The 26,559-nt window shown below is 44.9% G+C and overlaps 1 pseudogene; it reads right to left on the reverse strand.

Moving 5' to 3' along the window:
• LOC125483298 overlaps positions 1-26,559 on the reverse strand; it is a 44,994-nt pseudogene continuing 18,435 nt past the window's right edge.

Here is a 26,559-nt window from a genome sequence, read left to right on the forward strand (position 1 = left end):
TTACAATGCAAGAAGTGCCATCTGAATGTGTTTGCTCTTTGTATCGGTGCGCAGCTTTAGTTTTTCTGTTTCACTTCGTTTACACATCAGTACTGCCGCCCCTTGCTGGTAAGTCGTCTCATCATTTGAGGGGGTTGCTCTGTGTGATTTGCAATCACAAGAGTCCTATAGCAAACTTTGAGCATTACTTCACTATCACAAAACAAGCAATACCCTCTTGCTTTCTTCCTCCCTTGATTTCTCTCTCTTCCCCTTCTTGCTTTGTCTCTGTCTCCCTCTTGCTCCTTCTTTTACTGAAGGTAGTAATCATTTGTTGAATGTGTGGATTTTTACACTACAGAGGGTGCAGAGGCTGGGTCATTAGGTGAATTCAAGGCTGAGATGGCCAGATTTTTAATCAGTAAGAGGATTGATGGAGGGAAAATGTAAGAAAGTGGACTTAGGGCTTAAAGGATCAGCCTTGGCCTCATTGAATAGTGGAGATAGTGATAGTGGTAATGTCACTGGTAGTCCATAGCCCAGGCTGATACTCTGAGGACATGGATTCAAATCCCACCAGGGCATCTGGTGGAATTTATTTCAGTTACAAATTGTGGATCTGAAACAGTGATCCTGAAATAAATATCAATTGTCATAAAAACCCATCTGGTTCACTGATGTTCTTTAAGAAGGGAAATTGGCTGTCCTCACCTGGTCTAGCCAATGTGTGACTCCAGTCCCACAGCAATGTAACTCTGAACTGCTCTCTGAAATAAAAAGATCAGAGAGCGTCCCTGCAGATTTTTACAAAAAAAGATCATCGGATTGGAGGAAGTGTACTGATATGCGTGGAGAACTGGTTGGTTGACAGGATACAGTAGGAATAGTGATGTTCTCAGGTGATGTTTTACGCAATGAATGACGGGTCCCTAGAAAATACTGAGGAACCAAGTCCATAGATCCCTGAAGGTGTCAGGGCAGGTAGACAGGTTGGTGAAGAAGGCAGATAGGATGCTTGCCTTCATTAGCCGGGGCATAGGATATAGGAGCAGGGAAGTCTTCTTACGACATTGGTTAGGCCAGTGATAAAAATACTGTGCGCATTTCTGGTCACCATACTACTGGGAGGACATGATTGCACTGGAGAGGGTGCAGAGAAAATTCACCGGGATGTTGCCTGGGATGAAAAGTCTCAATTGTGAGGAGAGACTGGATAGGCTGGGTTTGTGTTCCCTGGTGCGGAGCCTGCTAAGAGGGGGAATCTGATTGAGATATACAAAGTTATGAGAAGCACAGACAATATGGATTATGAGAATCTTTTTCCCATGGCAGTCATTGTCTAAGACCAGAGGGCATATGCTTAAGGCTAGTAAGTGATTTAAAGAGGATCTGAGGAAAAATCTTTCTATCCAGAGTGTGGTAGATATATGGAATGTGATGCCTGAGAGGGTGGAGGCAAGTACCCTCGCAACATTTAAGTGATATCTGAACAAACACTTATTATGCCAGGGCATTGCAGGCTGATGGACCAAGTTCAAGTAAATAAGATTGGTGTTTGCTGGTCAGCATAGACGTGGTGGATCGAAGGGCCTGTTTCTACGCCATCTGACTCTGACTCTAATGAGCAGGTCTTTTTCTGAATGGCTGGCAGTAACTAGTGGATGATTTGACCCCAGCTATTCACAATATACATGAGGGAACTAAGTGTAATAATTCCCAATTTTGCAGGCAACACAAATCTGGGTGGGAGGGTGAGCTGTGAGGAGGATGCAGAAATGCTTCAGTGTGATTTGGACATGTTAAATAGGAAAATGCATGGCAGATGCAGTATAATGTGAATAAATGTGAGGTTATTCACTTTCGTAGCAAAAACAGAAAGGCAGATGTTATCTGAATGGTGATAGATTGGGGAAAGGTGCACTGAGGCCTAGATGTGCTTGTATACCAGTCACTGAAAGTAAGCATAACAGGTGCAGCAGATGGTGAAGAAGGTAAATGGCCTGTTGGCCTTCATAGCAAGAAGATTTGAGTACAGGAGCAGTAATGTCTTTCTTGTGTGTATTTTTGGTTGTCTTATCAGGAAGGATGTTCTAACTATGCAGCAAAAGTGTTCCAGACTGATTGCTGAAATGGCAGGACTGATGTATGATGAGACACTGAACTGTTTAAGATTATTTTCACTGGAGTTTAGAAAAATGGGGATAGATCTCTGTGAAACCTATAAAATTCTGACAGGGAAAAGGATGGATGTTTCTGATGACCGGGCAGCCCAGAACCAGGGGCCACAATCTAAGGATATGTGGTAGGCCACTTAGGGCTGAAGTGAAAAATGTTTTCACCGGAGAATGGTGAGCCTGTGGCATTCTCTGCTTCAGAAAGCAATTGAAGCTAAATCATTGATTGTTTTTAAGAAGGAGTTGGATGAAGTTCCTAGGACTAAAGGGCTCAAAGGGTACAGGAAGAAAGAAGGAACAGAGGACTGACTTGGATGATCAGCCATGTTGAATGGTGGAGCAGGCCCAAAGGACCGAATGGTCTATTTTCTATCGGTCTCTGAGCTGTTTCATAGAATCAATCAGTTTGAGGGCAATTAGTGATGGGCACCAAAATGATGGCCTTGCTGGTGACACCCATATCCCATCAAAGAATTAGTTAAAAATGAAAGTTGGGAAAGTGTGGAGTGATTGAAATGGCAGAGTGTCACATCATTGGTGTTGGAAATGGTAGAAGGAAATGTGTGTAGAACTGACTCCAACGTAAATGCTGCAGAGTTTTTTTTTTGGACTGTATAATCCATTGTATTTTGGAATCCAATACCAGTCACATTGATAGAATGCTACTTCGTTGAGGAGCAGGTTTGCTTTTATTGTCTATAAAGGTGTCTCTGTGCAATTCTGTTAACTGGATGGCTGGTTTGTGAAGTGGAATGATACCAACAGTTGATTGTTCAATTCCTCCTTGGGCTGAGGTTACCATGAAGGGCTCTCCTCAACCTCTCTCCTTGCCTGAGGTATGGTGACTGTCGGGTTCAACCACCACCAATCATCTCCCTCTAATGGGAGACCAGTCCTATGATCAGGTAGGGTTATTGCAATTTTACCTTTGCCTTTAAAGGTGCCACTAAGCATTTTGCTGTCTTTGCTTTGTCCTGTAGGGCCAGTCCATTCATTGTCCTCCCAGACAAGACAGCATGGAAAGTTTCTTCCTTCGTTCGTGGTATTTCTTGCCCATCCCTAGTTGCTCTGTGGGCAGTTAAGAGACAACTGCATTGTTGTGGGCCTAGAGTCACGGCATTTGAGCCCTGGTAAGGACAACAGATCTCTTTCCCTAAAGGGCATTAGTGAACCAGATGGGTTTTTTTTTTTAAACAGTTCTCAGTGGTTATGTGATTGTCATTAGGCCAACTTTATTTTCCAGTATTTTTCTTCTTGAATTCAAATCCTATCTGCTGTGGTGGGATTTGAACCCATGATCTCAGAGTACATGTGCCTGGTTTCTGGATTATTAGTCCATGATATAACCACTATACCCCCAGTGCAGAGAGAAGGTATTGCCCAAGAGTGTCAAGATCAGGCTTGGGACTGTTTCATTAAGGTGCATCAATTTTGGCAAAACCAGCAACTTGGACAATTTTCATTGCTACCTGTCACTGTTACTGAGTTCCTACATGGACGTATATATTGGGTTGAAGCAAGCAGCTCCTCGTCCTGTGCAATTAAGAAATGAGATGTTTATCAATTCAGAGCTTCAAATGAGTAAAAAATGCAGTGTCATCTGATGAGGAAACTAACAAGAGAACCCTGTCCTATTGTGTTAGATGCTGTCGTTAATATTTCTACATTGCGGTGGGAAAGAAGGATATAGTCTGGAGGCTGCCTGCAGGTATGATTTTATTAAGGAAGGTGCTTTGTTACAGCTTAAGTGCTCTTACAGCAAAAAAAACTTGATTTTTTTTTTAACAAACGGAAATTGTTGGAGAAAGTCAGCAGATCTGGCAGCATATGTGGAAAGCACAGTTAATATATTTGAAGTCCAATGACCTTTCTACAGAACTGATAGTTGCTAGGAAACGCTGGTGAGTGTTGGGGATGAGGATTTCATGCTGCTACTGAGCTCATACAAGGACATATAAATATGATCTTTTCCCAGCTACTATCAGTTCTGAAGATGGGTCACTGGAATTGAAACGTTAACTCTGTCTCTCACCACAGATGCTGCCAGACCTGCTGAGTTAATCCAGCAGTTTTTGATTGTTTCAACCAACATCTTTAGTTCATTTTATCCTAGTCTTTTTGCTGCCACTGAGACTTCCATGTGCAAAGTAACATTTCAACAGCAAATGTTACTGCAGTTGACAAGTGTTGAAATGCACAGAACTGTTTGTGGCAAATTCCTTGCTGATAACTATCTTTGAGAACAAGTTTCTATATATTCAGTTGAGTTTTTTTTTATTTGATGCTTACATCTTTCAAAGGCCCATGTGCCATCTGCCTATAAAAGGCTCAGTACTGAAGTTTTAGTTTCCTATGACTATCAAGGTGTTTGATTTTTGGACAATGGCAGAAAAGAGTTGCTGATCATTTGAGCTGGCACTGTAGTAAAATTTGAAAACTGCTTTCCCAAATCTGCTAACAAGGACAGATAGGACAATGACCTGTGCCTGCTGCCTCCAGGGGTCTTCCCCACCATCGGGCAACAGATAGAAGTTTGCTAGCTACCAACAAATTACAGTATCCTGGCTTCATTTGGGGGACATGGGCATTGCTGAGCCAGCATTTCTTGCTTATCCCCAATTGCCTTTGCGACGATAGAGGTGAGCTATTACCTTGAACAGCTGCAGTCCTTGTGGTTCAGGTACATTCACAGTGCAACGGAGTTCTCAATAAAAGCTGAACAGTATCCCTCAGAAATTCTGCAGATGTAGGTAGACCAACTGGTACGGTTAGTTTTGAATCAGTAGCATGAAGTGTGGTGCCTTGGTGATAAAACATAGAAAAGGACCAAAAACAAAGTTGCTGGAAAAGCTCACCTGCTGAGTTTTTCCAGTAACTTTGTTTTTGTTCCTGATTTACAGCATCCGCGGTTCTTTCGGTTTTTAAATAGGGTGTTAGTGAGGGTACAGGGTGTTAGTGAGGCTGCTTCTGGAGTACTGTGTACAGTTCTGATTATCTGCTATAGAATGGATATTATTAGGTTGGAGAGGGCACAAACAATTTACAAGGATGTTATGAGGACTGGAGGATTTGAGTTACAAGGAGAGGTTATTTAGGCTGGGACTATTTTCTATTGGAGAAGGTTGAGGGGTGACCTTAAAGCAGTTTATAAAAATCACAAGGGACATAGATAAGATGAGCAGCAAAAGTTTTTTTTTTTTTCCCCCCCTTGCATAGGGGAGTTCAGAACTAGAGGGCATAATTTTAAGGTGAGAGGAGAAAGATTTAAAAGGGATCCGAGGGGCATCTTTTTCACACAGGGTGGTTCGTATGTGGAATGAAGTGGTAGATGCAGGTACAGTTACATTTAAAAGACACATGGACAGGCACATGAATAGGAAAGCTTTGGAGGAATATGGACCAAATGCAGGCAAATGGAACCAGTTAGTTTGAGAAATCTGATTGGCATGGATTAGTTGGACCGCAGGGTCTATTTCCATGCTGTATGACTGTATGACCTCGGAGGTCTGTGGAAGCTCATTCACTATGTCCAAGGCAGATGGATGTCCAGTTCCTAATGACTTCAAGGGATATGGGGATGGAGTGGGAAAATGGTGTTGAGGAAGATGATCAGCCATGATCTAGAATGGCAGTGATAGTGTGAAGGGCTGAATGGCTACCTCCTGCTCTAGAGTTGCTCCCTCTCGACCAAGAGCTTGCTATTCAATGCTGGTATGGACAATTAAGTGAGCTGTTGCAAATGCAAACACCCATTGTAGTTATTGTAGAGCTAGTGGATGAGTTCCAAAGAAAATCAGTCCATTCATTTTCCTACTAAAGTTCCTTGCTCTTTGCCTAACCTCTCTGTTAAAGTTAATTGCCACAGTACTGCATGGCCCAATATGTACTGTACCAGTCTTTCTTTTCTCCCTTTCAATTCCCTATATTATTTACAAACTCTTTCAAGCAATTACAGGGTACAGTGCTTAGGTTATTGATCCAGAAATGTGTCCTAATGCGTTCAAGATAGTAGTTCAAACCCCACTAGGGCAGCTGGGGAAACTCAATTAATTAAATAAAATCTGAAATAAAGAATGATTAGTCATGGTGAGTATGCAACTGCTGGATTGGCGCTATTTAAAAAAAAAAACAACTTTTGGATCACTTCACCCATAGGGTGAGACGATGAGTTAGCTCAGTCAGCTGGTCAGTTAGTTTGCGATGCAAAGTGATGCTAACAGCATGAGTTTGATTCCTGCACCAGTCAAAGGCCCACCCTCCTATCCTCTACCCTTGCCTGAGGTTGGTGTCCTCAGATTAAACTACCACCAGGCATCACTCTAATGCAAGAGTTGCCCTATGATCTTCTGGGACTGTGTGACTTTACCTACCCTATAGGAAGGTCATCCATTGTCCTTAACTGATAGAGTTTACACGTAGCTCCAGACTCGCTGCCCTCAGAAATGGCTGAGCAGACAATTTGATTGTATTGAAGAAGGTGGCTCACCCCTACTTTTCCAAAGATGATTAAGAATAAGCAATAAAGGTTGGCCTTGTCAGCGATGCCCTATGTCTTGTGAGCAAATGATGAAATTGATTTGTGACAAGGGAAGTTGTGATTCCGGGAAATCAATTAATCCTTGAACATAAAATGCAGTGTCTTTCAGGTTGGAATGTGATGGGAGTTTAGGCAAGAAAACAGCAACATCTTGAAGTTACTCCATTCTTTAACATGAACCTTTCCAAGATGGTTTACAGGAATCTAAAGTTGGCCCAGGCCAAACCAGACATTAAGTTGTGATCAAATGAGAGTAATTTCAAGGAGCTCCTTAAAGCAGGAAGGCTTAGGGTCTGATGGCAGAGAGTACAACCACTCAGAGTGGGTAATGTCAGTGACACATTTTGTACGAAGTTCCAAATGCAGGAAGTGCTGGATCTGGGAGCATCTATAGAGAGAGAGAAACAGATTTAACACTTTGTGTTCGGTGACACTTCTTTGAAACCTGTTGATGGAGGGAATTGTGCCAACAGTCATGTCTCCTGGGTACTTGAGATGAGTTCTTGGGACACTGAGGAAGCAGGTGGTAAAGTTTGTGTTCCTAACAGTGATTTGAGGAGAGTGATCCACTGCCATTAGTTTATTATCGCACTGCCCTTACCCACATTTGAGATGGATGGTACACAGAATCAGGAAGTCCAAGTCAAATTATCTTCCCTTAAGATCTAAAATTTGCCAGAAGATGTAATTCCTTAGGGGAAAACTAATTAAAAATCTTACAGAAATGTTTTAATAAAAAGGAACAGCAATAGGCCATTTGGTCAGTTGAGTGCTCCGATTATGTTAATTGTTTATTATCCAGCTCCCTATTTCTGCTTCCACCCCACCCCATACCCTTTACCCCCAGAACTATCAAACATTCTGTGTTTTGGCCTCAACTACTTTCTATGGTAGAGAATTCCACAAACTCACTCTCTGAAGACATTTTGCCTCAACTCAGTCCTAAATGGCCTACCCCATATCCTTAGACTGTAGCGTGTGGTTTGGACTCACCTGTGATCGGGGACATCCTTACTGCATTTACTCCATCTAGTCAGGTCTTTTATCAATGTTCTCACTCAGGAAGGTCTGAGTCAAAATTTTGTATTGCAAGCAAATACACCAGCACGATTTAGACCCCATACAGACCAATCTGACCACTGACCAGTTCATTGTATTTTCAAAGATATACTTGAACACATTAAAAGTTCCTGGAGAATGTAGTTAGACGTCTGGCTTCTGGGTGTGAATTGTTCTTTTTTTTTCAAGTAAGCGTGCATAAGTTTATTTTGAAGAGATATCAGTTTATTTCCTGAAACCATTTAAATAAAATCAGTAACAAAAAGTGGTAAAGCTTCAGTAATCCGACCAGAGAAAGAGAGACAACCGGTGGTGGTTTAACCGAAGGGTTACAATGCCTCAGGTGCGGGGAAGAGGTTGAGAAAGAGAGTCCTTCATTGGTAACCTCAGCTGGTGTGAGAATTGAACCCACACTGTTGGCATCACACTATCACAAACCAGCCTTCCAGCCAACTGAGCTAACCTACTGAGTTAACCTACTGCCCTTGCAACAAAGCTCAAAGGGTTAAATTCATCTTGCTATCTTAAGAAACCTTGCCACAATTGATTAAATAGCTGAAGGCATTTTTTTTTTGTAAAGGAAGCTTTTGAAACAAACATAGTGCCGATTTTACTGTTTTCTGTCAATTTAAAATGTTTTATGATCTCTTACACAACAGAATTAGGCCAGATTGTTAATCATTTAAGCATCATGCGCCTTTGGCTGAATCTTTTTTTTTTCCTCTGCAACTATTCTTTTTATTTAATGTTTTGCTATCCATCATATCTTTCCCTCTAACACATAAACATCATTGTAAATTGGACATCCAAGAGCTATCCTTACTTGTTGTAAAAATTTGTTTCAAAATGGAAACCAAGTTGAGTTGTTTTTCTGTATGGGTGTTTATTCCTCCTGTAGCTGGTGAAAATACTTTTAAAATGAAAGGTTATTTTCTTTTAATATACAATGGTGTCAGATAAGTGATGAAAGACATTGACCTGAAACATTAACTCTCATTCCATTCTTTCTCTCTCTTTGGGCTCTATCTTATCGTTTACTCCCTACCCCACCCACCTCCCTATTTTCTGCATATAAACTGACGTTTTCTCAGCCACTATCAGTTCTGAGGAAGGGTCACCGGACCCGAAACGTTAACTCTGTTTTCTCCTTCACAGATGCTGCCAGACCTGCTGAGCTTTTCCAGCAACTTTGTTTTTGATTCTCATTCCAGGGATGCTGCCTGACCTGCAGACTTTTTCCAAGCGATTTTTTTTTTTTTGTTTTGTTTTTGTCATTAGAATTGTAGGCTTTATAGAAATTTCGCCTCAAATTTTACTTATGTATCAAGGATAGAAGTGGAGTCATAGGTAGACAGGATGGTGAAGAAGGTGCTCCCTAGTATTAGATATTTCAACTCTGGTGTGGGGGGGGCAAGATTCTGATGTCAACCCTATGTATGCATCTCATAACTTTATAGACTTCTATCAAGTCTACCCTCAGCCTGCGTAGCTTAAAAGAAAACAACCCGAGTTTTTCTGGCTTATCCTTATAGTTCATGCCCTCTAATTCAGGCTGCATCCTGGTAAACCTCTTCTGCACCCTCTCCAAAGCCTCCACGTCCTTTCTGTAATGTGGCAACCAGAATTGACCACAATACTCTAAATGTGGCCTAACCAAAGTCTCAGAAAGCTGCAACATGACATTGTGACTCTTATACTCAATTCCCCAACTGGTAAAAGCAAGCATACCATACGCCTTCTTTATCACCCTCGTGTGACTACTTTCAGGAGCTATGGGCTTGAACCCCAGATCCTTCTGTACATCAATGATGTTCAGAGTCCTGCCATTAACTGTATACTTTTCCTTAACATTTAATCTCCCAAAGTGCAGCACCTCACACTTACCCGGATTAAACTCCATCTGCCATTTCTCCGCCCATATCTGCAACTGATGTGTATCCTGCTGTAACCTTTGACATCCTTCTACACTATCTTTGTATCATCTGCAAACTTAATAACCCATCCATCTACATTTTCAGCTAAGTCATTTGAACCCATGTCCTCAAAATCTGAACTTCTGAATATTTAACTGCTCAGCTCAAAGCGCCATGTCAGTGGTCCCTACATCCCATGAGGGAATACATCTTAAAAGGACTAAGCCAGTCACAACCCTCACTTGGAAATATAACATTGTTCCTTCAGTGCCACTGACTCAAAACGCTGGGACTCCCTCCCTAATGGCACTTTGGACTGCAGTAGTTCTGAAGGTGACTCACCCCCCAGCTTTTCCAGATCTATTATGACATTACAGTTACGTTCCTGACATGAGCAAGTAAAAGTAATTAATAAGGGGAATCAGCCATAACCTCAATGAATGCTGGAGCGGACTCAATTGGCTGAGTTGCCTGTTTCTACGCCAATGTCTTACGCTCTTAAATAAACTCGAGCAGGTATAATCTTTCTAGGACGCTGGATAGATTTGATACAGAGACACTTCCACTTGTGGTTGCAGGTGATCTGGAGATCTTAACTGTAAGCAGGTCACTAATAAATCCAATGGGAAATTCATGCGAAACACCTTTACTTAGGGAGTGAGGAGAATGTGGATTTCCACCTCTGTGTTTCAGACTTATACTATTGAACATGTAAGGGGGAAGCTGGATAATCATGAGGGAGGAAGGGATGGAAAGATATGCTGATGAGGGAGATTTGAAGAAGAGGCTTGTTTGGACCAAGAGCCCCAGCACAGACTTTTGTATTCTAGGTCAGGGATTTCAACGTCCTCAGCAGCAGTACTACAGATTGAGCTGGTCAGATCCTAAAGGACATAGCTGCTAGACTAGGCCTGCGGCAGGTGGTGAGGGAACCAACAAGAGGGGAAAAATATACTTAACCTCATCCTTACTAATCTGCCAGCTGCAGTTGCATCTGTCCATGACAGTATCGGTAAGAGTGATCATCGCACAGTCCTTGTGGAGATGAATCCCCACCTTCACATTGAGAACAACTTCCATCATGTTGTGTGGCTCTATCACCGTGCTAAATGGGACAGATTTTGCACAGCAACTCGAGACTGGACATCCACGAGGCACTGTGGGCCATCAACATCAGAATTGTACTCCAGCACAATGTGTAACCTCATGGCCTGGCATATCCCTCACTTAACCATTACTATCAAGCCAGGATCAACCCTGGCTCAATGGAGAGTGCAGGAGGGCATACCTGAAGATGAGGTGTCATCCTGGTGAAGCCACCAAACAGGTCTACTTGCCCATGAAACAGCAAATGCAGCAAGTAATAGAGCTAAGCGATCCCATAACCAATGGATCAGATCTAAGCTCTGCAGTCCTGCCACATCTAGTTGTGAATGGTGGTGAACAATTAAACAGCTCACTGGAGGAGGAGGCTCCACAATTATCCCCATCCTCAATGATGGAAGAGCCCAGCACATCAGTGCAAAAGATAAGGCTGAAGCATTTGCAGAAAACTTCAGCCAGAAGTGCGAAGTGGATTATCCATCTCAGCCTCCTCCAGTGGTCCCCAGCATTTCAGATGCCAGTATTCAGCCAATTTGATTCATTCCACGTGATATCAGGAACCACTCGTAGACACTGGGTACTGCAAAGGCTACAAGCCCTGACAACATTCCGGCAATTGGACTGAAGACTTGTTCTCCAGAACTTGCTGCTCCCCTAGCCAAGCTGTTCCAGTACAGTTACAACACTGATATCTACCCAACAATATGGTAAATTGCCCAAGGATTTCCTGTACACAAAAAAGCAGGACAAATCCAACCTGGTCAATTATTGCCTCATCAGTAAAGTGCTGGTGTCATCGATAGTGCTATCAAGCAGCACCTGCTCAGCAATAACCTGCTCAGTGACGCTCAGTTTGTGTTCCGCCCGGCCCACTCAGCTCCTGACGTCTTTACAGCCTTGATTTAAACATGGACAAAAGAGCCGAATTCCAGGAGTGAGGTGAGAGTGACAGCCCTTGACATCAAGGTTGCATTCGACCGAGTGTGGCATCAAGGAGTCCTAGCAGAACTGGAATCAGTGGGTATCAGGTGGTAAACTCTCCCATGGTTGGAGTCATACCTGACACATAGGAAGATGGTCGTGGTTGTTGGAGGCCAATCATTTCTGCTCCAGGACATCTCTGCAGGAGTTCCTCGGGATAGTGTCCTCATCCCAACCATCTTTGGCTGCTTCATCAATGACAATCCCTCCATCATAAGGTCAGAAGTGGGGACGTTTGTCAATGACTACATAAGGTTCAGCACCATTTGTGACTCCTCAGATACTGAAGCAGTCTGTTTTCAACTGCAACAAGATCTGGTCAATATCCAGCCAATATCCAGCCTTGGGCTGACAAGTGGCAAGTGACATTTATACCAGGCTATGACTATCACCAATAAGAGACAATCTAGCTACTACCCCTTGACATTCAATAGTGTTACCATCACTGAATCCCTCACTATCAACATCCTAGGGGTTATCATTGACCAGAAACTCAATTGGACTCACCACATAAACACTGGCTACAAGAGCGGGTCAGAAGCTGGGAATACTGCAGCGAGTAACTCACCTCCTGACTCCTCAAAGCCTGTCCCACCATCTACAAGGCACAAGTCAGGAGTGTGATGGAATACTCCCCATTTGCCTGGATGTGTGCAGCCCCAACAGCACTCAAGAAGCTTTGACACTATCCAGGACAAAGCAGGCTGCTTGATTGGCGTTACATCCACAAACATCCATTCCCTCCACCAGTGACACTCAGTAGCAGCAGAGTGTATTTATCTACAAGATGCAGAAATTCACCAAAGATCCTCAGACAGCACCTTCCAAACCCATCACCGCTTCCATTTAGAAGGTCAAGGGCAGCAGACATATGGGAACACCACCACCTTCAAGTTTCCCTCCAAGCCATTCGCCATCCTGAAGTCGAAATATATTGCTGTTCTTTCACTTGCTAGGTCAAAACGCTGGCATTCCCTCCCTAAGGGCATTATGGGTCAATCCACAGCAGGTGGACTGCAGCCGTTGAAGAAGGCAGCTCACCCCCACTTCTTAAGGGCATCTAGGCATAGGCAAGAAATACTAGCCAGCCATTGTCACCCACATCCCACAAATGAATAAAGATAAAAACAAAGCCATTGTTCAAGTAACTCTGTGCTGTGGAAAGTGGCCACTCTTACCATCATTTCTATGCTGGCCAAAATAATGAGATGCCCAACCTAATCCCACTTTGCAGCACTTGAGTTGTTTTTTTTAATTCATTCAGGAGGTTGTCCCTGACCAGACTATTTATTGCCCATCCCTAATTGCCCAGAGGGCAAGTGAGAGTCAAACACATTGCTGTGGGTCTGGAGTCACATGTAGGCCAGACCGGGTAAGGATGGCAGTTTCCTTCCCTAAAGGACATTAGTGAACGAGATGGATTTTTGTGAAAATGATCAGGGTGCGATCCGAAACTGGGTCCCCAGAACATTACCCGGGTCTCTGGATTAACAGTCCAGTGATAATACCACCAGGCCATCGCCTCCCCTTGATAATATCCTTTAATATTATTCTTTCGTGGGATGTGTGCATCACTGGCAAAGTCAGCATTTGTTCTTTCTTCATCTTTAGTTGCCCTTGAGCTGAATGGCTTGAAGGATAGTTAAGGGTCTATCGCATTATCAATCTGGAGTCACATGCAAGCCAGATAGGCTAAAAGATGGTGAATATCCTTCCTTAGAGGGTATTACTGAACCAGAACGATTTTAACAACAATTCACAGAATCACTGAATTGTAATAGAGAAGATGAAGGCCAAATGGCCTGTTATGTTTGTATAGATTCTATTACCCAGAGCCAATCTCTTGCCTTTTTTCCATATCCCTGCACACGAATTCTATTCACATAATCATCCAATGTCCTCCTTGAATGTCTCAATTGAACCTGCCTTCACCATGTTTCCAGGCAATGCATTCCAGAACATTACTCTCTGGGTGAAGTTTTTCTTTCCCACATCACCCTTGCTTCATTGGCACATCACTTTAACTCCGTGTCCTCTCTTTTTATTTTCTCGTACAAGTGAGAACAGCTTCATCCTATCCTATCCTATCCAGCTCGTCCATGATCCTGAAAATCTCTATCAAATCCCCTCCCAGCCTTCGCTCCAAAGAGAACAGTTCCAACTTCAATCTATCCTCGTCACTGAAGTTTCTGGAGCCATTCTTGTAAATTGCTTCTGCATTCTCTCTCCAATGCATGCACGTCTTTCCTGTAGTGAGGTGCCCAGAACTGTACACAATACTCTAGCTGAGGTCTAACAATGTGTTTTTTCCCCCACTTATGGGTAAGGTCAGAACTTGGGCCCATAAATATAAGATCATTGGAGCATTGACAAGGTGGACAGCAAGCAGGTGTCTCCTTTAATTGAAGGACCAATAATGAGGAGACACATGAGGTGGAAGACAGGAGGTTTAGAGGGAATTTGAGGAATAGATATTTCACCCAGAAGATGTTTGGAATCTGGAATGCACTGTCTGGGAAGGCAACCTTTTCAAAAAAAAAATGGATGGTCACTTGAAATGGCATAACATTCAAGGCTATGGGCCTAGTGTGGGAAAGTGGGATTAATGTAGATGAATCAGCACTGACTCGATGGGCTGAAAGGCCCCCTTAGCACTAACTCTTAAACCCAGTTGGGAATTCAGGAGAAATGTGTTTTTCCAAGCAATGGTTTGCCTATGGGATTCACTGCCCCACAGTAGCTGATGTAATCAACATCAATGAACAGAAGGGGAATCTAGATAAACACAAGGTGGCAAAAAAATAGGGGGATATGTAGTTGGGGCCTGGATGAGGAGGCTGAGCTGTAACATGAACGATCTCACAGGCCTCTTGGCTTATCTGTAAATACTGTGTAAATGCATTTACCACCAAGTGAAAACAAGCTCATAGAACAAGGTGCAGGGCTGGATGAACACAGCAGGCCAAGCAGCATCATAGGAGCAGAAAGGCTGACGTTTCGGGCCTAGACCCTTCATCATAGAACAAGTTGCAAGAGTGGGAGAGCAGCCCTCTCCCTGCCTTGTAGGGCTGGTAAGAAACATTGTAGCCTCGTTTCTCGATGTCCAGTTTGATGCAGTCCAGTAAATCGGAGACTGTTGGTGAAAGTCTCCAGGAGCCAAATTTCACCAGAGTATCTTTGCTGGGGCCCAGATCGTCAATGGCCTCCAGGACTTTGCCTCGTCCTCTTTGTTTTTGATGACACAGACCATCACCCAGGATCGACGAGACCCCACGCTTTCCGCCCTGGCCAGGTGAATGACCACTTCGATGTTCTCCCTGTAATTTGGCACCTCGCTCAAAAACTGCTGCCTTCTGACCAGCTCACTGTACAATGCCGGCGAATCCTTGATTAGCTCCACCAGTGGCTCAATGTTATAGAACAGGGCCTCCTGGTAAATTTCCTGGATGTAGTGGGTTGGTGACTGTCCACTCCGAAGCAAGGCCAGGATGTATTTGAAGAAGGTTCCTTCTCTGTCGCTGAAGATTCTCCCTTTACGGTCTATGGTTGCTTTGCCAGGATTGCTGCACAGCGTGGATCGAGGATATTTCCTCAGGGTACTTACTGTTGTGGTGTAGATCTCACCCCCAATGTTAAGAGCCATGACTCCTGAAGCCTGTTACAGGGGAGGGAAAGGAGAATTTCATCATTAAACATGAATTTTCTGTGGGTATGGCAGTGTTGTGGTCATGTTACAAGGCTGGTAAACTGAAAGTAAAGTTCAAATCCTACCAAGGCAGCAGGGGGCGTGGGGGACAAAGAAATCTAGAGTAAATAGCTGATATCAGTGATCATAGAATGCCTGAGGAAGCAGGCCACTTGGCCCATCAAGTCCACTCCAAAGAGCATCCCACCCCCAACTCTGGCCCTGTAACCCTGCATTTCCCATCGCTAATCCACCCAGCCTGCACGTCCCAGGACTATATGGGCAATTTCCCATGGCCAGTTCACCTAACCTGCACATCTTTTGGACTGTGGAGGGAAACCGGAGCACCCAAGGAACCCACGCAGACACGGGGAGAATGTGCCCGCGTCACACAGTCACCTGAGGGTGGTATGGAACCTGGGTCCCTGGTGCTGTGAGGCAGCAGTGCTAACCACTGTGCCACCAATTGAATGGCACTGTTGGAACTGAAGAATTGTTAGGAGGGTTCTGATTGAGAGCTATTGAAAATTATGAGAGGCGCAAACAGTAGATCATGAGATTATTTACCCCATGGCAGACATGTCTAAGACCAGAGGACATGAGCTTAAGTTGAGGAGCGTGTGGTTTAGAGAAGATCTGAGGAAAATATTTTCACCTGGAGGCTGGTAGAAACACGGAATGTGCTGCCTGAGAGGATGGTGGAGGCAGGTATGCTCTCAACGTTTAAGTGTTCATCCAGATGCTCCTTAAAATGTCAGGGCATAGTAGGCTATGGAGCAAATGGGATTAGTGCAGTTTAGAGTTTGTTGGTCAGCATAGACACGGTGGGCCAAAGGGCATGTTTCTATGCTGTATTATTCAGAGGAGGCTGTTCAGTCTTTCAAGACTGTTCTCACATTCAGTGAGATCATTGCTGATCTCTAATCAGTTTGAGAACTACTGGGATGGGGTAGTTATCCGGGGCTTTAAAGGAGGGAGTGGGGGTGGAACAGGGTTTGACGTCAAACAAGAAAATAAGTCACACAGTTGTACAGCATGGAAACAGACCCCCTGGTCCAACTCGTCCATGCCATTCAGATATCCTAAATTAATCTAGTCCCATTAACCAGCATTTGGCCTATGTCCCTCTAAACCCATCCAGATGCCTTTTAAACATTGTGATTGAACCAGCCTCCATCACGTCTTCTGGCACCTGACTCCATATAAGCATCACGCTCGGTGAAAATGTTACCTCTTAGATCCCTTTTAAGTTTTTCCCCTGTCACCTTAAACCTATGCCCTCTACTTCTGGATGCACCCACCCTGGGGAAAAAACCTTGGCTATTTACCCAATCCATGCCCCTCAAGATTTTATAAACTCTGAGATCACCCCTCAGCCTCTGACACTTTGGGGAAAATAAGGGGTCAAGGGAATTGAGAAGGAGCATGCTCTGTCATCCCAGTAGTTTGGTACAGACCAGGAAAAAATCTCAAAAAACAATACCGCACAGGAACAGGCCCTTCAGCCCTCCAAGCCTGCACGGACACATTTTGCCCTTCCATACTAAAACTGTCCTCACTTACAGGATCCATATCCCTCACTTCCCTTGCTATTTATGTATTCATCCAAGTGCTTCTTGAAGGCTGCTATTGTGTCTGCTTCCACCACCTTCTCTGGCAATGCGTTCTAGGCACTCACCCCACTTTGTGTGAAAAACCTGCCTCGCACATCTCTTTTAACTTACCCCCCTCGCACCTTGAACCTGTATCCTGTAGTAATTGACCCGTCCACCCTGGGGAAAAAGCCTCGTACTTTCCACTCTATTCATGCCGTTCACAATCTTATAAAATTATTTTAGGTCACCCCTCAACCTCCTGCATTCCAGTGAGAAGAAACCCAGTCTATCCAACCTTTCTTCATAGCTAAAATCCCCCATACCAGGCAACATCCTGGTAAACCTTATCTGTACCCTCTCCAAAGCATCCACGTCCTTCTGGTAGTGTGGTGACCAGAACTATACACAATATTCCAAGCGTGGCCTAACTAAAGTTCTATAAAGCTACAGCAAAACTTGCCTATCCGTGTACTCAATGCCCCTTCCAATGAAGGCAAGCATGCCATAAGCCTTTCTTAGTACCTTATCTACCTGTGCTGCCACCTTCAGTGATCCTGCACATCCAGATCCCTCTGCATATCAATACTCCTGAGGGTTCTACCATTCACTGTATAATTTCCACCTGAAATTGACCTTCCAAAATGCATCACCTCACACATGTTGGATTAAGTGCCATCTGCCATTTTTCTGCCCATTGCCTCCGACTGATCTATATCCTGCTGTATCCAGTGACAATGCTCCTCTTTATCTGAAACCTCACCAATCTTTGTATTGTTGACCAACTTATTAATTAGACCAGTCACATTTTCCACCAAATCATTTATGTAGATCATGAACAGCAGAGGTCCCAGCACTGAGCCCTGTGGACCACCACTAGTCGCAACCCTCCATTCTGAAAAGCATCCTTCCACTGCTACCCTCTGTCTCTTATGAATAAGCCAGTTCTGTATCCAATTTGCCAGCTCATCCCTGATACTATATGACTTCAGCTTTTGTACCAGTCTGCCATGAGGGACCTTGTCAGAGGCTTTGCCAAAGTCCATGTAGACAACCACTATTCCCTCGTCAATCATCTTCATCACCTCCTCAAAAGACTCAGTCAAGTTAGCGAGGCATGACCTCCCCCACACAAAACCATGATGTCTATTGATAATAAGTCAATTTGCTTCTAAATGCATACAGTTTTGTCCCTGAGAATCTTTTACAATAATTTCTCCACTATTGATGTGATGGCTTGGGTAACAACAACAGTTTGCATTTACATAGCCAGTCCAGCAGCACCTGTGGAGAATATAATACGTTTGATACCTGTAAATGCTAATTATGGTTGCCTCTCCTGCTGGCAGACCAGAAAATTTCCATCATTTTCTGTGCTTCTTTTTTTCAGATTTGCAAAACCCCCAGTGGTTTATCTCTGCATTATATCCAGCCGCTTTGACATAGGAAAGGCATTTGATGGGAGTACATTGAAGTAATGTCTGACACCAAGTCACTGGAGGTGACTTGGAGATAACAAGGGCTTATTTTCCTCAGCTCCCCCTCCCCCCACCCATTGTTTCACCTCCTCACCTCCCTGTGTAATTTCCTGCAGCCCTATACTTCTGAGATCTCTGCATTCCTCCAATTCTTGTCTCTCGAGCTTGGCTGAGTTTAATCACTTCAGCATTGGCATCCATGCCTTCTACTGCCTGGACCCAGAGCTCTGAAATGTCCCTTCCTAAATCTCTCTCTTGCTCTCACTCTCTTTCACCATCTCTCACTCCCTCGCCCTCGATCTCTCTTGCTCCCTCGCATGCTGTCTCATTCCCTCACATGGTCCCTCACTGTCACTGCCTCGCTTTTTTCTTTCAAAACTGTTTCTTAAAGCCTTCTTTAACCAACGTTCTGATCACCTTTCCCCTCTGTGGCTCTGCAATGAATCTTCTTGAGTAACATCACCTTGAAATGCCTTGGGGCAGTTTACCACATCAGCGGTGCTATATAAATGCAAGGTGTTGTTCCGACTGTGATTTGTGCACAAGCCACAGCCTTTTTTTTGTTACCTGGCTATAGGAAGGATATTATTAACCAGAAAGGGTGCAAAAAAATTCACAAAGATGTTAGCAAGCCTGGAGGGTTTGAGCTGTAGGGAGAGGCTGAATACTGAGGCTTTTCTCAGCATTAGAGGCTAAGGGGTGACCTTTATTGAGGTTTATGAAATCTTGAGGGACGTAGATCGAGTGAATAGCCAAGGTCTGTCTTTTCCAGGGTGGTGGAGTCCAAAACCAGAGGGTATAGGTTTAAGGTGAGAGGGGAAACATTTAAATGGGACATAAAGGGGCAACTTTTTCATACAGAGGGTGGTGCGAAGTGGTAGAGGCAGGTACAATTACAACATTTAAGAGATATTGGGACAGGTACGTGGTTTGGAAAGGTTGAGAAACATGGGCTAAATGCAGGCAAACGGGATTCTATGACACTAAATGGGACTAGTTCGGTTTGGGAAACCTCGTTGGCATGGCAAAGGTGGGCCAAAAGATCTGCTTCTGTGCTGTATGACTCCATGGTTGTACCTTGGCCTGGCCATCGGTCATTCCCCAACCTCTCTTGTGAAACAGCATTACAAACGTTCCATTACCAGAAGCACCAGGATGTTCTCGTTGAATGCAAATCATATGCAAGTGAAATGCCAATTGGATCAGAATGCTTCAGAAATAGTGGAAGAAAATTCTCTTGACATATTGCAGCTCAGCTCCAAATTGACCCAGGACAAAGTGGTGTCGGGTGTGGGGGAGCGCAGTGATGTAATGATAATGACACTGGATGTGGTAATCCAGAGTCCCAGATTAGTGCCCCAGCAAAGAGAGAAGATGTTGTCTAATCAAATAAAACAAAGAATTGTGGAACAAAAACAGAAATTGCTGGAAAAACTCAGCAGGTCTGGCAGCATCTGTGAAGAGAAGACAGAGTTAACATTTTGAGTTCACTGACCCTTTCTCAGAATGATAAAAGGACCTGCTGAGTTCTGCCAACAATTTCTGTTTTTGCTTTTGTTTTCAGATTTCCAGCATCTGCAGTTCTTTATTTTATTTTAGTTTTTTACTCATTGCCATATTCTCTTTAAGGTATGCCCACCTTGAAGAAGTCTGTCTCCCCTAACTCTGCTTTCTCTGCACAGATGCTGCCAGATGTGCTGAGTTTCTCCACTCTATCACTGCTGTTAGCTGCACCCGAGTTTACAGGTTATGGCAGCCCTTGTTCTGAACTGACCACACACTTCAAAAGCAATTTGTTAATTGAGGCTGTGATAAGTTGCAAGACATTTGGTCCCTCCTTAACAGTCAGGAAAATCATGGACAATGGAGCCATGGCCAATCCACCTAACCTGTACATCTTAAACCCCCCACCTCCTGTCGGGTATTCACCATGCCCCCTAACCTTCAGCTCTCCGATGTTGAACGCTCCGTACTCGGCAAAGGCCTCAGCTTTATCCCTCTGCTTCCCCACCTTAACGAATTTCGGGCACGACATGATGCCGAACTGTTCTTCCACCGTCTTCGCCTCCGTGCTCATTTCTTTGGACAAGAGTCCTCTCCCCGTCCCACAGACCCCTTTGCCCAACGCCAACAGTCCCCCTCCACCTGGACCCCTCCCTCCGGCCTTTTACCTGCTCTCGATCTTTTCATTGAGAACTGTCAACGTGACATTAGTTGCCTCAATTTCACTGCCCCTCTCAACAAATCCAACCTATCTCCCTCCGAACTGACTGCACTCCGTGCACTCAGATCTAACCCTGACTTTGTTATTGAACCTGCTGATAAGGGTGGTGCTGTTGTAGTCTGGCGTACTGACCTCTACCTTGCAGAGGCTGAGCGCCAGCTGTCAGATACCTTCTCCTACCCTCCCCTGGACCATGACCCCACCATGGCACATCAGGCCATTGTATCCACTACGGTTACAGATCTCATTTCATCCAGTGATCTCCCCCCATCCGCTTCCAAGCTAATAGTCCCCCAACCCCGCACAGCTCGTTTCTACCTCCTGCCAAAAATCCACAAACAGGACTGTCCAGGTAGACCCATTGTTTCAGCCTGGTCATGCCCCACAGAACTCAACTCTTCCTACCTTGACTCAGTCTTCTCCCCCTGGTCCAATCCCTGCCCACATACATCCATGATTCATCTGACGCCTTACGCCGGTTTCAAAGCTTCCAGTTTACCGGCTCCAGCCACCTCCTCTTTACCATGGATGTGCAATCCCTTTGCACATCCATTCCCCACCAGGAGGGTCTCAGGGTTCTCCGCTTCTTCCTGGAGCAAAGACCTGAACCATCCCCACCCACCACCACCCTCCTCCACTTGGCTGAGCTTGTCCTCACCCTCAACAACTTCTCTTTCAACTCCTCTCATTTTCTTCAGGTAAGAGGGGTTGCCATGGGTACCCTCATGGGCCCTAGTTATGCCTGTCTCTTCGTGGGGTACGTGGAACATTCCTTGTTCCAGTCCTATTCCGGCCCCCACCAACAACTCTTTCACCGATACATCGATGATATCATCGGTGCTGCTTCCCTCTCTCATCTGGAATTGGGAAACTTCATAAATTTCGCCTCCAATTTCCACCCTGCCCTCACTTTCACCTGGTCTATCTCTGACTCCTCCCTTCCCTTCCTCGACATTTCTGTTTCCATTTCTGGGGATAGACTGGCCACTAATATCCATTACAAACCCACCGACTCCCACAGCTACCTGGACTATACATCCTCACACCCCACTTCCTGTAAAGACTCCATCCCATTTTCTCAGTTCCTCTGTCTCCGTCGCATATGTTCAGATGAGGCCAAAATCTACAGGGGAGCCTCCGAAATGTCCACATTCTTCCTCAACCAAGGATTCCCCAGCTAGTTGTCGACAGGGCCCTCAATCGGGTCCAACCCATCTCCCGCACTTCTGCCCTCACCCCTTCTCTTCCCTCCCACAACAGCGATAGGGTTCCCCTTATCCTCACCTACCATCCCACCAGCATCCACATCCAGAAGATCATCAGATGCTGTTTCTGCCACCTCCAGCAAGATGCCACCACCAGACACATATTCCCCTCCCCTCCCTTGTCCGCCTTCCGCAGGGACCGTTCCCTTCGGGACACCCTGGTCCACACTTCCTTCACCCCCAACACCTCCCCACAGCCCTATGGCACCTTCCCCTGTAACCGGCGAAGGTGCAACACCTGCCCATTTACCTCCTCCCTCCCCAGTATCCAAGGGCCCAAACATACCTTCCAGGTGAAGCAACACCTCACCTGCACTTCCAAGAAGCTAGTCTACTGCATTCGCTGCACACAATGTAGTCTCCTCTACATTGGGGAAACGAAGCGTAGACTTGGCGACCGCTTCGCAGAACATCTACGTTCTGCTCGCAAAAAAGACCCTGAATTACCTGTTGCCTGCCACTTCAATGCACCACCCTGCTCTCTGGCCAACATCTTTGCTCCAGCTTGCTACAGTGTTCCAGTGAAGCCCAACGCAAGCTGGAGGAACAACACCTCATTTTCGGCTTGGGGACTCTACAGCCCTCTGGACTCAATATTGAGTTCAATAATTTTAGGGCCCAAACTCTCCCATGTCCCAGCACCCCCCACCCCACACACCAGGCCTTGTTACCACATAGCCTGCCACTACACACTCCCTGTTGTTAGTCACTAACAGTCCCCATTAACAACCATTCACCCTCCCAGCCTGATCGTTAGCAACTCCTTTGTCTGTCCAACTGCCTTTCTCTCTCTTTGGGCTCTATCCTATCGTTTACTCCCTACCCGACCCACCTCCCTATTTTCTGCATATAAACTGACGTTTTCCAGGCACCATCAGTTCTAAGGAGGGGTCACCGGACCCGAAACATTAACTCTGTTTTCTCCTCCACAGATGCTGCCAGACCTGCTGAGCTTTTCCAGCAACTTTGTTTTTGTTCCATCTTAAACTTATGTCCCCTAGTAATTGATATTTCTATTTTGGGAAAATGACTCTGACTATCCATTCTATCCATGCTCTTTCATAATTTTGTAAGCTTCTATCAGGTCACCTCTCATCCTTTGATTTTCAAATGAAAACAAACCAAGTTTGTCCAATCTCTCCTCATAACTAGCACCCTCCTAGACAGGCAACATCCTGGTAAACTATTTCTGTGCCCTCTCCAAAGCCTCCACAACCTTCTGGTAGTATGGTGATCAGAACTGTGCACAATATTCCAAATGTGGCCTAACTGAAGTTCTGTGCAGCTGCAACGTAACATGCCAATTTCTATCCTCTATACCCCAACCGATGAAGGCAAGCATGCCATATGCCTTCTTGACCACCTTATCCACTTGTGTTCCACATTCAGGGAAGTGTGGCCCTGAAAGCCTAGACCCCTCTCTTTTATTGTACACTTCCCTCCTCCATTTGAACTTCCAAAATGCATCAGCTTGCATTTGTCTGGATTAAACTATATCTGCCCTTTCTCCACCCAAGTCTGCAGCCTATCTATATCCTGCTGTATCCTCCAGCAATCCTCCTCACAATCCGCAGCTCCCTCAATCTTTGTGACATCTACAAACTTACTAATCAGGCCACCTACGTTCTCCAAATTATTTAAATATATATTACAAACAACAGAGGTCCCAGCACTGAACCCTGTGGAGTACCAGTGGTCACAGATCTCCAGTCAGAAAAACACCCTTCCACCAATACACTCTGTCTTCTAAGATGAAGCCAGTTTTGTAACCATCTTACCAGCTCATTGTGGATCCTATGTGACTTCACCTTCTGTATCAGCCTACCATGAGGGACCTTGTAAAAGGCCTTGCCAAGATCCTTATAGACAATATCTACTGTCCTGCCCTCATCAATCATTTTTGTCACTTCCTCAAAAAGCTCAACCACATTTGTGAGACATGAACTTCCCTGCACATAGCCATGATGCCTATTGCTAGTAAGTCCATACTTTTCCAAATGTGAGTAAATCCTATCCCTAAAAATCTTCTCCAATAATTTCCCTACCACTGCTCAGTGGCCTGTAACTTCCTCGAATATCCCTGTTGCCCTTCGTAAACAAAGGAACAACGGTGGCTATTCTTCAGTGACTAAAGAGGATGCAAATATTTCATACAAGGCCCCAGCAATTTCCTCACCTACCTCCCTCAGCATTCTGGGATAGGTCCCATCTGGGGACCTTAAAGCTTTTTCAAACACCCAACACCTTTTTCAATGTTGACATGCCCCAGAATATCAACATACCCCTCCGGAGACTCACCGTTTACCATGTCCTTCTCATAGGATCATAGAATCCCGACACTGTGGAAACAGGCCCTTCGGCCCAACAAATCCACACTTGACCCTCAGAGCATCTCATCTAGACCCATCTCCTTGTAACCCACCTAATCTACACATTATGGACAATTTAGCACAACCATCTTTGGTCTGTGGGAGGAAACCAGAGCACCCGGAGGAAACCCACGCAGACACAGGGAGAATGTGCAAACTCCACACAGACAGTCACCCGAGGCTGAGAATTGAACCTGGGTCCCTGGTGCTGCGAGGCAGCAGTGTTAACCACTGAGCCACCATGCCACTCCTTTGTAAATATTGATTCAAAGTATTTGTTAAGTACCTCACCCACTTCCTCTAGCTCCATACACAAATTCCCTCCTTCGTCTTTGAGTGGATGTAGTCTTTCTCAAGCTACCCTCTTGCTCCTTATATATATATATATATATATATACATATACACACACACAAAATGCCTTGGGATTTTCCTTAATCCTGTTTGCCAAAGACATTTCATGGCCCCTTTTAGCCCTCCTAAGTCCTTGTTTGAGTTCTTTCATGGTGTCTTTATATTCTTCAAGGGTTCTGCCCGTCTTCAGTTTCCTAAACTTTACCTATGCCTCCTTTCTCTTTTTGACTAAGTACACAATTTCTCTTGTCATCCTGAATTTTGCCATCCTTATCCTTCATTTTCACAGGCGCATACTGGTCCAGAACTCTAATCAACTGGCTTTTAAAAGATTCCCACAAGCCCAGATGTGGATTTATCCTCAGCCACCTCCAGTCTACATTCCCCACTTCCTGCCTAACATTGTGGAAGTTAGTCTTCCCCCAGTTTAGTACTTTCACCCGAGGACTCTTTCTTGTTATTATCCATAAGTAACTTTAAAACTTAGGGAATTACGGTTACCGTTCCTGAAATGCACACCCACTGAAACTCTGATCACCTGACCAGGCTCATTTCCCCAATAACAGGTTTAAAATGGTGCCTTTGTCTTAATTTTACTCGTTATTTTTAAATATGTAAGACTTCTGTCACTGATGTAGGTGCCGTAGTGGGGTGGTTTATAAATCTTTCCACTGTTTTTTCAAGTAAATGTACACATGACAATAAATTTCTAATCTATTCTACTTCCTAGTTGAACCATTAACATATCATTAGCACATTATTCTGGGGTCCTCACTAGATCAGGGGCATTATCACCACACACCACCTCTCTCAATGCTCCATGTCTTAATACTTGCCTTTTGCAACAAGCTACTGGTGTGTCTGATGGTGTGATGTTGTCGAGTTCTCAAACTCATTTCTGCTTTCCTCGCCTTCAGTGCAGAGGGATGTCACTCCAGTGGGAACAAGGTCCTGTGCTCCCCAATGGGTTCATCAACTGTTCCAGTGAGGTACGGGATCACAAACGACAAGATTCAGCCCTGCTCACTCTGACACCCACAGAACCAAGCACAACCAGTTTCCTGTTTCTGTCGAACCATTTGCCAGTTTCTTGCCTTTTGTAATTTAAGCAAATGTGCAAACAAATTCTCCAGAACAACCCAGTAGTTGGGTAAGGGAGGAGACAATGAGGATGAGAGATAGTAGGAACTGCAGATGCTGGAGAATCTGAGATAACAAGGTGTAGAGCTGGATGAACACAGCAGGCCAAGCAGCATCAGAGGAGCAGGAAGGCTGACGTTTCAGGCCTAGACCCTTCTTCAGAAATGAGGGAGGGGAAGGGGGTTCTGAAATAAATAGGGAGAGAGGGGGAGGCAAATAGAAGATGAATAGAGGAGAGGATAGGAGGAGAGGAGATAGACAGGTCAAAGAGGTGTCCCGATACACCTGCATTCCCCATACAGATGGCCTAAAGGCCCTCCGCTTCTTCCTGTCCCGCAGGCCTGACCAGTCCCCCTCCACTGACACCCTCATCCGCTTAGCCGAACTCGTCCTCACCCTCAACAACTTCTCTTTCAATTCCTCCCACTTCCTACAGACAAAGGGGGTGGCCATGGGTACCCGCATGGGCCCAAGCTATGCCTGCCTCTTTGTAGGTTACGTGGAACAATCCCTCTTCCGTACCTACACTGGCCCTAAACCCCACCTCTTCCTCCGTTACATTGATGACTGTATCGGCGCCGCCTCGTGCTCCCACGAGGAGCTCGAACAGTTCATACACTTCACTAACACCTTCCACCCCAACCTTAAATTTACCTGGACCATCTCTAACACCTCTCTCCCCTTCCTGGACCTCTCTGTCTCCATAT

Source organism: Rhincodon typus, chromosome 6 (genome assembly GCF_021869965.1).
Source record: "Rhincodon typus isolate 14 chromosome 6, sRhiTyp1.1, whole genome shotgun sequence".
Taxonomy (NCBI): Eukaryota; Metazoa; Chordata; class Chondrichthyes; order Orectolobiformes; family Rhincodontidae; genus Rhincodon; species Rhincodon typus.